Consider the following 17,333-nt stretch of genomic DNA (forward strand, 5'->3'; position numbering starts at 1 on the left):
AGTGGAGAGAAAATGTTTTGAGAATGATGTACAAATGCGCTTTACACAATTGATATGTGTATGGATTGCGATAATAGTTGTATGAGCCCCTAATAAAATGTTTAAAAAAAAAAAAACCTAACGCAAAAAACAAAAACAGAAATTAAAAAATTAAAAAGCAAGATAAGAGAAAATTACTAGCATGTATTTTCTAGAAAACAAGGGAAAAATATTTACAAGAGTTACCATGTAGCATATTATAGAGATGAGAATTAAAGATAACCAGAATGTCGGGGATGTGGGGAGGTACACGAATTCATAGATTAAACTTGTTTCTTATACAATAGTCCCTGATAGTGTGGTGAATAAGAGAGTAGGCTGCCAATCTTAAAGTCAATGGTTCAAAACCATCAGTTGCTACATAGGGAAATATTAGGCTACTTATTCTGCAAAATATTTAATTTCTTGGATATGCTATATAGAGCTGTTATATGTGTTGTGTGTAGGAATTGACTTCAGGGCAGGGGGACTGCATCAAATGTAGGCCACGCATTATTTATTCTAAGAAAAACTTATTTAACGTGTCTGTATTCAATGGATGGCTAAAGATAATTTTCTCAGTGATAATTTGTCTTAGGCATGTTAAGGTCCATTAAAAGACAAAAAATATCCAATCAAAATATGGGATTTTGAGGCAATCTGCTTGGCAGTGATTTTGTTTGTTTGTGTGCTTCTTGGTCAAATAAATTTAAGGAAGAACGGTTAGCTCAAAAGGTTATGGTGATTGTTTTTAGGGACTAAAAAGGGCCAATCTTAATAGATTCTCTCAAAGAAACCAAGGCCATCATGGAGGCTTACTATGAATAATTTATAAGGAAACTAAATATTGCTTTAGTAAGAAAAAGTTAGGACAATTGTTAGAGACATTTTTTCCATCGCTACAATGTATCTCTTCTTTCTTTGGTAATACTAAATGCTGTACTAGGAGAATTTTGATAGGAAATCATAACTTATCTGGCCTAAAGCCTTGGTCTTAGCTCTTACAGCTTATTTTTGTTCCCCACACCCAAAGAACTTTTAAAGGGAAAACAATTTAAGTTCCTCAAGGATTCCAAAGCTGCTAGTATAAATTGAAGAGCACAGAATTCAAGGCATGATTAGACATAGAAACATTGCTTTTAAGAGTGTATAAGCCTATACATAGTATATACTAAGCAATAGCATCTTCATTTTGATATATTTTTAAAATATCAATAAAAATTTTTAAACCTCTATAAAGGTTTTATGATTTTGTAGCAATAACTTTTTTACCTAACCTTACTTCCTATTGTGTCCTATAGACTATTCCTAGGATATTTAATCCATGCTTCTACTAATTTTGCATTGTTATATACCTTTACTTTTTAACCTATGATATCTCATGATTCATCATTTTGATCATGCCTTCTTTAAATACTGTCTTAACACATCTTTTTCATTTTCTCTGCATTGCACTTTAGACAAAATCCAGACAAAATTCAGTTCTTCACATACCTGCAATCATATAACTGAATATGTCTAGAGACTCTTCACACTGGGTTAAATATTCTCAGTACAGATGCACTGATACCAATCATAAATGAGCCATTGATTCTGGACTTGTTATAGATCTACAATCAAATCACTCATTAGTGATTACTTTACACGCTCCCCATTGCTTTCCTGCTTCGGATTTCTCTGTGTACTCTTAAGTCTCAGTTAAAAACTTTCTTCTTCCCATTCTCTAAGCAATCTATCAGATTAAGAGGGCTCACACCATGGCTTCAGAGCTTCACCAATTCATAAATGGATGGATCATTCTAGTTCCCATTACAAACCAAGGGACTTCGATGTTTCATTGGTAAAATTCTTGCCTCCCACGTGAGAGACTTAGGTTCAATTCTAGAAAATAAATGTACAGTCTGTGAATTGAGGTTCATGTATGGCTATAATGCTGATCAAGTTTCAGGAGAAATTTAAACAAAAATAAAATAGAAAGAAGAGTCTGGAATGTATCCGAATCACAATTATTTAATCTGCAACAGAGCAGAGTTTTACTCCATTAAGTTTATGTTTGCCATGAGTCAGGGACATAAATGATGACAAATAATAACAACATTTAAAGCTAAAAATCTTTATGTAAGAGTTTTCATTACCTTTGAACTACTGTATGATTTTGCTCTTTCCATTGTTTTCATCATAAAGTCACTAAGATTCTTTCTTTAATGCCATAATAGCTTTAAAGTTAAAGCAACAACAATATAAACTTCGCTCTTCACCACACAAACCTCTTTAGGTAGTAAATACTTTCTTAGCCCTGCTTTATAGAAGAAATTCTGAAAATTGTTCATATGACTCAGCAGCCTTTTCCATGAATTTCCTTTCATTCTACTCATACTTTCCTCTCCACCTTTATCCTGAAACCATTGTCATTAAGGTTATGGTGAAACCCGTGTGTCAAAATTCAACCATTGACAAGTAGCATTTGACAATTGATAACTCTCAACTCATTACCTTTCCATTTGATGAAACCACTCTTCCTTTGCCTCGTTCTCCACTACTCATTTCTCAAAGTCATAGGACTAATACTCTTTTAGTTCTAAAACTAAACTCACTATACTCAAGTCAATTTTGACCCATAATTTGACCTTGAAACAAAAGACTGTTGGGAAAAATAGACTTTGACCTAGGTTATCATTTCATAATACTTTTAGCGCCTCTCCAGCCAAAGATTTGTAGCAATAACTTTTTTACCTAACTTTACTTCCTATTGTGTCCTATAGACTATTCCTAGGATATTTAATCCATGCTTCTACTAATTTTGCATTGTTATATACCTTTACATTTTAACCTATGATATCTCATGATTCATCATTTTGATCATTCCTTCTTTAAATACTGTCTTAACACACATTTTGACTCTTATTAAAAATTTGATATTTTCCCTGATTTCAAAATCATTTTTCATGACTAAAATGAGTCCATTTTAACTTTGGAAGGCATTCTGCTTTTCTGTAGCTATTTTCTGATCACAGAGATATGTTTAAATACATTTTGTTTGGAATAAACCTGGGTATATATGAACTGGAACCATGATAGTAATATTTCTGATCAACTCACAAAAGCCTAGAAATTCTGGATATCTATTTTGACTTCATACTGACATGTTAATTTACCTATGTGATATTTGCAGCTGGCTCTTTAATGACTACTGAAACCTATTTTCAAATAAAAACCCTTCACATATCCCAAAGCATTGTTTGTTCTCTTCCATGTAAAAAAAAAAGCAAATCCATTTTTCCAGTAGCTCAAGTCAAATTACTCATGCAATCCTGGATTCTTCTATTTTTCTCACATTAATCATTTGGTATCAAATCTTATTGTCAAATGATTGCAGACTCGAGGAAGAGCAGAACTGGGTGGTTCTGGCTCAGGGTATTTAGTGAATTTTTAGTCAAGTTTTCAGGGGGGGCGATGCAGGCACTTTAAGGCTGGAGTGTTTAATGAAGCAATCAGTTCCTGCTTACCACACTATGAGTATCAGTTCTTGATGCGTCCCGGCCAGCGGGACGCACGAGCAGGACCTTGGGGGGAAAGACGAACCTGGATGGAAAGAAAGACACGGAGACGTGGAGCAAGACAAATGCTGATCAAGCTCGTTTATTTGGGCAAAGTTAGGGGAATATAAAGAGGAACTGGGAGGTGCATATTCTAATAAGGTGTGCTGCACAGTATCCAATCCAACATGTATTATTATAATGAAGCATAAGAATGTTAACCAATCAGCTATCCATCATATTCTCAATATGGTATGTCTGTAGTCCAATGAGTGCTTAGTATTTCAACCAATGGGTGAAGAGTGGGGAAGATCACCAACCAAGGTCACGTGGCTGCAGAACAGTTACAGATGCACAATAGTCAAAGAACACTTCGGGGGGGAAACGAAGGGTAACACAAACTGCAAGCTGTCTCAGACAGTTTCATAGAACAAGGAATCTTTGGTGACTAAGATATCTTTTAAGGCATAACCACCTGCCAGTAATTTTCCACTAGGGCTGGTCACTGTTTGAAGGACCTTGAGAATGTCTGCTAGGGCCGGCTCCCAACAAGTTCCCCACCACATACTTGGGCTATTTAAGTGTGCTCAAACCCACAGTAGAAGTTTTGTTTGTTTGTTTTTATAACACAGTATTCAAAGGGAGACAGCATCATAGTATTTCACATTTTTCCAGGATACTATGACAAAATATACTGTCAAATCCACTACTGTCAATCAGTTATAAAGCATAAAGTTTCTAAGGCTGTAAAACTTTATCAAATTCAGTGACCTACTCTGTGTTAGATAGGGTTCTCTAGCAAAACAAAAACAGGACACTTATATAGATATAGATAGATAGAAATATACAGCACAAAATATAACAGTTATTTAGTCCACACAGCAGTACAAAGAGATCAGTTCAACCCACTTCCATGCAACAGTTAATATACTGGAAGTCCTTCAACTCACGAGGGCTGCTGGGGCCAAGGTCAAGGAAGCAGACAGCTGAATCTTCCCTAAAGCAATGCAAGCAGCTCAGTCAAATGCAGCAAACCACCTAGTGGGTCACCAACAATAAGCAACTCAGTAGCTTTGCAAAGCAGGCCCGGATGGGATATCACACTCAAACAATGCAAGATGACAGGATCTGCCAACCTCAAGCTCAAGTGATGTATACATCAGCAGCGTGGAGAAGTAGGTCTCAAATGGACCCCAAGCTCCAGTGACACAATCCATGGGTTGGCTGTGTCAAGGTAGTGTAGCTTACAAGTTGAGGCAGAGAACTAACTAAAGCAGCTGCATGCTGGTCCAATCACCAGAGAGCAAGAGAGAGAGAGGGGTGGACCTTGTCAAGACATTTATCTCTTTTCCCTCCAATCAAACTGTGACCTTATTAATTCCACATGTTCTTATTGACCAGGCTGGTACAATAAACCTGCCTATCACATATTCTTTTACCACCAAATCATCTTGTGGGTTTGAACCACCAATCTTGCAATCAGCAGACCAATGATTATCTAACAGAGCCAGCAGAGTCCCTGTAATAGATATTTTAAAGCACAAACTTCCTGACATTGAGTCATTCCTGATTCTTAGTAACCCTGTGAGACAGGATAGAATTGCTTTGAGGGGTTTCTGAGATTGTAATTCTTTACAATAGTAGATAACCTCCTCTTTCTCCTGTAAATTGGCTGATAATTTCAAATTGCTGATCTCATGGGTAGCATACTTAACATATAACCACTACTTTACCAACTTTATCTGTAAGACTGGTAATAGATTGTCCACAATGAAATAAAATCCAATGTAAACATCACTTTTGTATGCGTAGGGACACCAGACTATTTGTTTGACTCACGTTAATGAAATTTTGAGTTTGTTGCAGTGATCTTGAAATGAACTTAACCTACAACATCTCCTTAGTCTGCTTTGTCCTTTCCAGACATATGCAGTGATCATATTATACTTGGTTTGCTTATTTGTTCATTTTTCTGCACTAATTATTTGATCATAAGCATTTCTGGGTGGCATTATCAGTTAACCATTCAACAATTAAGTGAAAGGTTGACTATTCAAACACACCCAGAGGCATCTTAGAAGTTAAGCCAGGCAATCAGCTTCCAAAAGACACAGCTTTGACAAATATGTGAAGCAATTCTACTCCGTGCAAATTGGGTCAATATAATTTAGATTGACTCAAGAGTAGCTAACAAATAACAATAATAACAAGGCACCCCTAGGTTCTCAGGATTCTTCTTCTACCATTCAAACAAACATATAACATGTTTGTTATATCCTTATTTATATAAGTATATAAATAATGGATTATATCCTTATGTTATGCACTCTGAGATGTATAAGGTATGACTTTAAAAAAATATTTCATCATTTTTTTCTAAGACCTACAGAACGGCAAGTTTCAGAGTAAAAAAAATCTTATTAATTAAAAATTCTTATAAAGTAAAAACTTATATGAATGCAATGACCCCTGCCAAACCAGAGCAATGACGTCGACCAAACCCTTTCACCCTAATTCCATTTGCAGCTTGACAGTGTGGTTTAACAAAAGATAAGTAAACAGAAATTTAATAAAACCAAAGAGCAACAATGTCTGCTGATTGAAAGGCCCTGGGTCATTTCCCAAAGCATTCAGCTGGCAGAATGCAGATGCCTAGTACTTCGGAGAGAAGCTGCCCGGAGCTAAGGGGAGGCAGAAAGACAGGGACGAAGTTCTAGAACAGTGGTTCTCAACCTTCCTAATACTGTGACCATTTATTATAGTTCCTCATGTTGTGGTGACCCCCCCAGCAATAAAATTATTTTCATTGCTACTTCATTACTGAAATTTTGCTACTGTTATGAATTGGGCGACCGCTGTGAAAGGGTCATTCAACTCCCAAAGGGGTCGCGGCCCACAAGTTGAAAACCGCTGTTCTAGAGCATCAGCCTCAGGAAGATGAAACCAAAATAGATTAGCCCCTCTGCCCTGACCAAAAGAACCCAGGCAGAAACCCCACAGCTGGGACAATATAGACAACCAAGCCATGTGGGGATGAGCTGACAGGGTAGCCAAGAGCAGGAATACTGGAGAGCATGTTAAGTAGCAAGCATAGGGACTGAGGTGTCCATTAGTCATGTTCAGAGGTCCGAGCTTCCGGCCAGGAAGGGGTGGTTAAACCTAGGTGGACATTGCACCTGGAGTGGCCCATGTGGGCCAGGTGAATTCAATTCAGCTGATGGGGTTAACCAGTACCATGGACCACGACTCCCAACAGGAGCCCTGAAAAACCAAAAGTTTGCTCTGGTGTTCTCTCTCCCAGTGGCTCTGGCACACATTGCAGCATGGCCAGGCTGTGCCCTGAGCATCCAGGCCAATGTCCTGGGCATTTGTGCCACTTCTGTCCTCTATAAACTAACTTGGATCACAAAGAAGCCTTGGGCATGAATTTTGTTCACACAAAGCCAAGGACCAAGGTATCTGTCCCACAAGAGAGACCTAAAAAACACAGTGAACCCCTGACTCACTAGGCCAATCTGGTCCCTATTCCCTGGGGGAGAGTGCACTGCAGCCCCCAATAATAGGATACCCTAAAATCCCTTTAAAAATTAAAAAAACGTGGGCACTCTGGGGCTTTCCTTTGTTTCTTAAACTCCTCTGGGTTGCTACCAACACAAACCGTGGTTCATTAACAAAATTTTAGCATAACAAAGCAGGGGGTTGGGGAAACTGGTTTTACAAGCAGCAGCTTCTGCTAGAAGCATGTTTTAGGACTTCCAGGAAGATGGCACCAATGTAGGGATCACAGTCTGAAGTTCCCTGTGAGTCAATTACCAATTCTGTGGTATAGAGGGCTATTTAGGGGATCCAGCTTGAGCTTTCGTCTTGCAGCATCCTGGGGAATTTTGGTGGTTCCTCAAAACAGTGCAGCTTTACTCACCATGACATGGGTTCCCCTGAGATCCCCTATACCTAAGACCCATGCACCATGATCCCTAATGTTTCCTACTGCTGGTGACACAAGGCTGGCATCCCCTGCCTCTACCCAACCCTGGAGACCTCTGCACACCATGCTTACCTGCCACCTTCTTCCCTAGTACCCAACCCCACACACAATAATTATGAAAGAGAACACCATTTGTATTAAAGCACCCCCTTCCCGCAAAAAACACATCAGGACATATAGTAGTCAAACTATCCAACTTCAAAGAAAAGGAGAGAATCATGAGAGCAGCTAGAGAGAAAGAGGGAGAGAGAGAGAGAAACTGTTACATATAAAGGGAAACATAAGAATAAATAGACTCTACAGAGACCATGCAGGATAGAAGAAATTAGAGCAACATATTCTGAAAGTTGAAATACAACAACTGCAGTCCAAGAATTCTTTATCCAGCAAAGCTCTCCATAACATTTAAAGGAGAAATACAAGTCTTCTCAAATAAGGAAATATTTAGAGAATACATCAAAACAATACCAGCATTACAAAAAATACTATCCAGTTCTTTGTGAGCAGAAAACCAACAACCATGGCACATGAAAATGAGATCAACAAAAGGTGTAACAATGCCCCCAAACTAAAACACATAAAACAGGACCCAAAACATTACATATCGAGTATAGAAAAGAAGAAAGAATAAACTGCTCAAACACATACACCACAGTATAAATAGGAAAGAAAGATAAATATCAAACACAAATAGTGAGAGATGAGATGACAGTGTCTAAACTGCAATTATATTAATGGGCTGAACATGCCCATAAAAAGATCAAGAGTAGCAGCGTGGCTTAGACAGCAGAAAAAAACAGATTCAGAGTCAAAGGTTGGTGAAAAATTTACTAAACTAAGGGTAATTTTTAAAAAAAGGCAGGCTGGCAATATTAATTTCTTACAAAAGAGATGTAAAGGTAAACACAAAAACAAAAGACAAGAATTAATATTACATCTTTTCTGACCACTGATCAGCAATAGATAGAATGGACAAATAAAGAAAACAACTTGGAGACTCAATAATTCCCATTGCAAAATGGAATGTGTATTAGTCCAAATAAGGAAAAAAATTAGGAAATTTCTAGAAACTAACAAGAATAATAATGCAACTACCAAAACCTAAGAGACACAGCAAAAGTGGTTATTTAAGCTCAGTTTATTGAAATAAATTCATATATGAAAACAAAGAGGAAAGAACTGTAGTCACCTAATTAACACAGCACTTCCAAAAATTAGAACATAATCCCTCCAGTACAGATGGCTTCACAGAAGAATTCTAACAAGTATTCAGAGAAGAGCTGACAGCAATCCTACACAAACTCTTCCAGAACATAGAAAGGGACAGCAAACTCCCAATTTCATTCTGTGAAGCCAACACAACCCTGATACTGAAACTGGGCGAAGATCTAATGTGTTAGACCAGGTTGACTAGTAAAACAAATCCAGAGACACTCATGTGTATAAGAAAGAGCTTTATATCAAAGAGCAATTATATATTGAGAAAACATTCCCATCCAGCCCAGATTACATCCATAAGTCTGATATTAGCCCATATGTCTGATACTCATCCATATATTCCTCTTCAGACTCATAACACATGCATTGATGCTGAATTCAGGAAGATCACAGGCCAGTGGGTGGAAAGTTGTGTGGATCCAATGCCTGTGGAAGCATCTCAGTGCTAGCTCCTCCAGCTCTCTGAGTGTGGTTCCTCAATAGGAAGGTGAAGCAGAGTGTGTGTCCCACCTCCAGAGAGAAAGACAGGAAGGTCCCAAATCCTCAGGAGTTGGCCATGCCCACAAGGAGGTGTCATCAAGCTGTGACCTGATTGAGAGACTGGACTCCACCCCTTTACTCTTAATAGCCTCAAGTTGACACAAGATTATGTAACTACCACAATACAGATGGATAGAGAACTACAGACTTATATCTCTCATGAACATAAATGCAGAAATCCTGGAGAAAATCTTGGCCAATGGAATCCAACAATATATCACAAAAATAATATATCATGACCAAATGAAATTAATACCAGGGACGCAGGGATGGTTTAACATTCAAAAAACAATTAACAAGAAAAAGGACAAGAATCATATGATCATATCAATTGATGCAGAAAAGCATTTGATAATATCCAACACCCATTCCTAATAAGCAGAAATCAATTAGTTTCCTATATGATGGGAAGACAGAAAAAAAAAAAAATAACAAGGAAACTACAATTCACAATAGTCATGCAGAATCTGAAATATTTAGGAGTAAACTTAACCAAAAAACTAAAGACCTGTAAGAAAACTACAGAAAATTGCTACACGAAATCAGAAGAAATCTAAACAAATGGAGGCACATCCCATGTTCATGGATTGGAAGACTCAGTATTGTGAAAATGTCATTATTACCTAGAACACTACACAGATTCAATGCAATCACAAATCCCACCACCATTCTTCAAAGAAAATGCAAATAAAAAAAAAAAAAAAAGAATACCAACTTCATATGGCAAGGGAAGAAGCCCTGGATAGGCAAAGCTCTCCTCAAAAAGAAAAATAAATTAAGTGGTCTCACTCTACCTGACCTCAAAACCTACTATATAACTACAGTTGTCAAAGCAGACTGGTACTGGTATACTGATAAATATTCAGACCAATGGATCAGGACAGAAAACCCAGAAAAAGAGATCTACATACAGACAACTGATTTTTTTTATAAAGGCCCAAAAAACATTAAATGTGTAGCAGGTGCCCTCTTCAATAAATGATGTTGGAAAAGCTAAGTATCCATGTGCAGAAGAATGAAACAGGACCCATATCTCACTCCATGCACAAAAAAACTCAAGGTTAATTAAAGTCTTAGGTGGAAAACACTAACCTATCAGGATCATCAATGAGGAAATTGGGACAAAGTTAGGAACCTTAGTGCAGGGAATACATGGGATAGCAGAACTAACAAAGGATGCACACTTTGTGCAAGGTAAAATAGATGAACAGGACCCATTAAAAATAAAACACTTCTGTACACCAAAAGACTTTTGTCTTTCCATGTACAAAGAAAGTCCACAGATTGGGAAAAGATATTTAGTAGTGAAATATTAGACAAAGGACTAATTATTAAGATCTACAGAATTTTATAAGCTTACAACAAGAAAAAAAAAAAAAAACCCTAAAAGCTCTCTGAAAGGTAGGCAGAGAACCTGAACAGACAATTCACAAAGGATGACCTGGAATGAGTTAAAAATGCATGGGAAATGCCCCAGGCCATTAGCCAACCAGGAAAAGCAAGTCAGAACAACAAGACACCACCTGAATTCCATTATTGTAGCCCAATTTAAAGCACAAAACTGGGAACAACAAATGTGGGAGAGTGTATGGTGAGATAGGAACTCTTATCCACTGCTGGTAGACTTGTAAATACTTACAATCACTGTGGAAAGTGATATGGTAATACATAAATAGATGGAAATTGAACTACCATATGACCCAGCAATGCCATTACTGGGCAAATACCCCAAAGAAATAAGAAACAGATCACAAACAGACTCATGCTGTCCTATGTTCAATGCAACACAGTTCACAACAGCAAGAAGCCTAATTTCCTGTCTATAGAAAACTGGATAAAAAAATAAAACTCTGGTATATACACACAATGGAATACTACACATCTCTAAAAAACAGTGATGAAACACCTTAACTTGAGGGGGATCTGGAAGACATTATGCTGAATGAAGTTAGTCAATCACAAAAGGACAAATAGTGTATGAGTTTGCTACAGTAGAAAAAGAAGCAGAATGATCACAAGCTCAAGTGTGCAGGCCATCCAGTGCTCTGCCTGGGGACAAGACAGCCTGATAAAGAAGCAGGTAAGTGCCAGTGAACCACATACCATTTCAGGTAAGTATAGTGTAGGCCACGTGGCCAGAGGGCACCACATGACAGCTGGGATGAAATAGACAGGGTGGATGCTGTCAGCTGAGTGGTAGCAATGTGGTTCTGGGGTGAGGTACTCCGGAAATGGTGGTAGCCCTGTCAAAGGGGTGGCAATTACTGATAGGAGGGGCAGTGTGGACATAGGAAGAGGGAATGGTAAGGTTTGGGGGGGTGGGGGATAGATGCCTGTCTGTTGAGTGGAGGGGAAGGAGTGCTGACCTCCAGGTGGGGAAAGGAGAGACTGAGGATGCTCTTGGGAATATTTGGTGGGGAGGGTCTTTAATGGCAAACAGAAATTACCTAGGGCATCTGAGGGTCACCCAGGAACTCAGGTTGAACACTGGGGCACTGTATTCTGCATCTTCAGGGCACATGACATGCTTCAGAAGTTGCATCAGTAAGACCCTATACAGAAACCCTGCTGGGTGAACTGGATGCTACCTCAGACACACTTGCAACCTGAGGACTTAAGCTGGAAAACTCATGGTGCCTGAGGAAGCAGAAGACAGCTGTAGCAAGAGTGAGGAACTATTGGTTAGTGGACAAATAAGATCTTGCTATATCAATTCCCTGTATGCCATATTAAGAGATATATTATCCTGGCAACTCTGTGATGGCCATTTTGTTACATTTAGTTTATGCTGTGTACATTAGGTGTATCACTGAGGTGCAATGTTATTGGAGGTAACCTTCCTGAAGCTGTGTTATTTGTTTTTTATTTACCCTGAGTAAATGAAACCCAGGGATCTGAACCCATAGGGAAAGAAAATATAATAAGGTTTTGGGGTGAAGGGCAATATAAAGGGTCTGGAAGAAGCAGATGATGTCAAGAAGCCCAGGGAGGAAAAGCATATTTGGACATTGATTATGGAAACAATTGTGTAATTCCTGTATATACTCGAGTATAAGATGACCTGACTATCAGCTGAGGCACCTAATTTTACCACAAAAACTGCATTAAAAATGTGCTGAAAAATTCGGCTTATATATGAGTATATATGGAATATTTGACATGATTGAACTATGGAATGATATGACAAGCCATTAATTCCTAAGTCACAGAAAATTAAAAAAATAAAAAGCATAGATCCAGGATTAAGTTCTGGGCTCGCACTAAATCTTAGCTCCAACTTAAGAAAAATTTATTGTTATATTATGGCCCTGCTTGATACTTCCCTTCCTAAAATGATCACCGAAGAAAGGGGTGCTACAGCAAAGTGTGGTGAAGAAAGAGGATGGTGCCCAGCTATCAATAGGAATAGTGTCTAGGGTCTTAAAGACTTGTATTCAAACAGGAATCCATCTAAGAATCTAAGCTTGGAGTCAACTAAACCTTCACAAGAGAAGCAAACCAGTTTGTGTGATCCAAAGATGACCATTAGAAAATTTGAATAGGGTGAAGAAAAAAGTATCAGGACGAGAATTATGAACACTAATTTGTGGAAGGTTATGGAGGATAGCGAGAGCCCAAAACTCATCTGCAGACTGAGCTGCTGGCACTTAACCTCTATCTAAGGACAAGAGTCCCCAACAGCCAAGGACAAGAGTCCCCAACAGCCTTAATATGAGGCAGAGACCATTGTAATCTTGATTATGCTGGATTGAACACAGTAGTTGACCAATTGATCTATCTAAAGACATGATCTGAAATTGTTCCTGGTGTATGTATCTCAGTTGTTTCATGACAGAAATTTCTTCTTTGACTTTTTGAATATTGGCGTGGGTTTTTTCCCTCTTATGCATTGCTTCTGTTGATATCAAGACGATATCAAGACAATATCATCTTGATATTAGTATGATATTGTCCTTACCAGCTTTGTGAAATTTGTTTTCATTGTTTTCTGCTGATTTGCCAAGCAGTAAAACACAGGAGGAATGAATGTATAATGATAATAACTTACACTAGGTGTTACAGGGAATGCAGGGATTGGGGATGGGAGATAGGGAGGGAAAGGGGATCTTGGAATGGATAATGAAGTTGGGAGTGGGGAGAGCACTAGAAGTGATTGTGATTGCACAAGTCATACTGAAGGCGATTTAACCATGGTGGTGGACAGGGTGAGATGGAATGCTCTAAGATAGATGTGGTAGTTATTGTATAATTTCCCTTGATATGATGGAATGATTGAACTACTCATGATATGTAAATTATGTGCCAATAAAACTCTTGAAGGGGGTGTAGAAGACACTCAAATGGTCAACAAGCACACACACACAACAAAGAATGTAATGAAATGGTCTGTTTTGACACATGCTATTTTACATGCCAGTACAGACAAGTAGATGTTTTAATAATTACTCACATAGTTATTTAACGTATGTTATTTTTTACTACTTGTGATTAAATAGGTCTCTCTTCATCTGGAGCAACAGAAAAGGAGAGACATACATAGACACACATACACATACATATATGGCAATCCTGCTGAGCTGTCCTTGAGAATGATATATGAAAAATGTCATCATAAATGAACTGTAAAGATATGATATCTATTTATCTATTTTATATGTATAATATTTTTTCTGGTCGTTATAGCTCAATTAGTATTTGTTTCCAAATAGCTCCTAAAAAATATTGGCATTGAGTGCAAACAACTACATTTAAATTCTAGTTGTGCCCTTAGTAGATGTAGTAAAGTTAAAAAATGTGCTGAGTCACGTTGGCTATTCCTAAAACACGTGTGTTAGTCCAGGTAGACCAGAGAAACAAATCTAGGGAGGCTCATATGTGTAAAAGAAAGAGCTGTATATATGTGCTAATTACATAATCTGTTGTCAATTTGAGACTTAGGAGTGAAGGGGTGGAGTTTAGCCTGTCAATAAGGTCGCAGCTTGATGACCTCATTTGGAGGTGCAAAGGAGATAAATAGCTCACTGGAGAAGGGATATAGACTCACTCCCTGGAAGACATTGCAGCTGACTCCCTGTGAGATATCCCTATGGACAAGATACATGGAGCTATGCTAGCACCCTGGAGCTAAAGAAGCCATGTGGAGACCCCTGCCAAAGCCAAGATGCTTACAATGCTACTGAATCCACCAGACTTTCCACCCACTGGACTGTGATCCTCCTACATTTGGCGTCGAGTGTTTCATTATTCTGAAGAACAATTTATATATGGGTATCAGACATATGGGCTAATTTAGGACTTATGGACTTGCTTTGGACTGGGCTGGGATGTTTTCTCAATATTCAATTCATCTTGTATATAAAGTTCTTTCTTATATACACATATGAGTGCCAATGAATTTGTTTCTCTAGTCAACCCAGACTAACACACTATATAAGATGAATTGAATATTGAGAAAACATCCCAGCCCAGTCAAAATAAAGTCCATAAGTCCTATATTAGCCCATATGTCTGATACCAATCTATAAAGTCCTCTTTAGACTCAGAAACACATGAAATGATGCCAAATGCAGGATAATCACAAGCCTGTGAGTAGAAAGTCATGTCGATCCAGTGGCAGTCAGCGCTGGCATGGGTCTCCAAGTGGCTTCTCCAGCTCCAGGCTTCTAGCACAGCTACATGTGTTTTGTCAATGGTAATGTCTCACGGAAAGTGAGAAAATGTCCCGCCTCCAGTGAGCTATTTATCTCCTTAGCAGCTGCGACCTGATTGACAGGCTAAACCCTACCCCTTCACTTTAAAGTTCCAAGTTGACAACGGGTTATGTAACTACCACAAAAGGGATGGTACAAAGGTACTTTTGGGATCATGACAGGATTAGATATCACATATGTAAGGATTATATATCATATATATGAGGCATGTAGCATGTTCTTATCAATAATACCACGAATGATATCACCTCTGTTCAAACACTATTTTAAGGCTTGTGTTTCTACTTTTGTGCTGCGGATGTAAAATTCACAATGGCTTTCTGACACTAGAAAAATTTTACTCCACTTACTTGATTTCAACATGCTATTTTGAAATAGTCTTTTTCTTCTAGAACTCTTGAATGCATATCTTAAATATGTATCTATGTTTACCCTTTCTTAGGTAGGTTTGTTGCTATTTTTGATTTTCATTTCTGCAGTTTGAAATTGTATTGCCAAAACTACTTTTTCACTGATTCCTCCTTGCTGTCAGTATGTCCCATTAACTTAGAAGAGAACTTTTTACTCAGATACCTGGCCTTTATTTTGATATACCATTTGGTTCATACAACTCATATCACTTCCAAGGAAATTATGCACATTAAAATATTGAAATATTCCAACAAGGTGATGACACACTGGAGGCATTCACTCATCTATACCAAGATTTTTGGAAAGTCTACTGACTGGAAGAGGTCCCTATTTGTACCCATTTCAAAGAAGAGTGGCCCACCAGAATGCACAAATTATAGAATAATATCATATGCAAGTAACATTTTGCTGCTTAGTATCAACAACGTTTGCAGCAGTACATTGACAGGGCACTGCCAGAGGTTCAGGCCAGATTCAGAAGAGGACCTGAAACAAGAGATAGTATTGCTGATGTCACATGAATCTTGACTTGAAGTAGAGGATATCAGAAATAGGTTTATTTGTGTGTATGTGCATGTGTTTTAACTATGCACATACATTTTACTGTGTAGAATATAGCGTACTATGGCTATTGATAAGAATGGAAAATCAAAAACACTTATGTTCATATGAAATCTGTACTTGGACCAATAGGCTTTTGTGCAAACACAACAAGGGCATACTTCATGGCTTAAAATCAAGAAAGGTGTGAGTCAAGGTTGTATTCTCTCACCATACATATTCAGTTTGACTAAGTTATCCTGAGCAAATAATTAATCATCTGTATTATATTGCAATATTACTTTAAGAACTAAGGTGTGCTTGGGTATTTTCAACATCCTTATATGCATGTGAAAGTTGGCATGGAAAAGAAAGATCTAAGAAGAGTTTTAATTAGAGTGCTTTGAAGAATATTGAAAGCACTACGAGTTTTCAAAAGAACAAATAAATCTGTTTTGGAAGAAGTACAATCAAATGACTCCTTAGAAGCTAGGATGGCTAGACCTTGTCTCAAGTACATTGAACATGTTATCAGAAGAGACCAGTTCCTTGAGAAGAACATCATGGTTGGTAAAGTAAAGGTACAACAAAAAGAGAAAGACCTTCAACAAGATGTATTCACACAGTGGCTGCAACAATAGGCTCAAACATAACAATAATTTTGAGGATGGTGAAGGGCTGGTTGTTTGTTCATTCTGTTGTACATAGGGTCTCTATAAGTCAGAGCTGACTTGAAGGCACCTAACAGCAACATTATCTATCTATTTATCTATCATCTATCTATCTATCTATCTATCTATCTATCTATCTATCTATCTATCTATCATCAACTATCTAACTTCTGTAATTTATCTATCTACCTACCCACTTACAAAAATTTAAGATCTCTGTGAGTCAGAACTTACTTAATAGACTGTAACAACTATTATTGTTATCATGGTATTATCAAGTCACTTCTGTGACTTGCTATCAAGTGACTCTATGTAAAATGAACAAAAGTTTTAGATCTCGACTTGATTTACTTTTCTTCAGTTTCTATGTGAACTTGCAATTCAAATTCTGTTCCAGAATTTCCCTGTGACTTCTTTTAGTTGATGATATAGAACTTTGTGTTGCCTCTTCACACAAATATAGTCCATATTATTTCTGTATTCCATCTGGTGAGGTCCATGTGTACAATTAACATTGTATGGTTGGAATAAAAAAGCATATTTACAAAGAAGCAGTTGATGTTACAAAATTCTATCATGTGATCTGCAGGTTGTTTCTATCACCGACTATATTTCACAGTTACTGATACTCTGTGCTTTCACTTTCACATTCCAATTACCAATATGAATGAATCTTGATTGTATGTCTGATCAATTTCAGATG

The sequence above is a fragment of the Echinops telfairi genome, unplaced genomic scaffold, assembly GCF_000313985.2.
Source record: "Echinops telfairi isolate 266 unplaced genomic scaffold, ASM31398v2 ScPeMD7_3509;HRSCAF=4178, whole genome shotgun sequence".
Taxonomy (NCBI): Eukaryota; Metazoa; Chordata; class Mammalia; order Afrosoricida; family Tenrecidae; genus Echinops; species Echinops telfairi.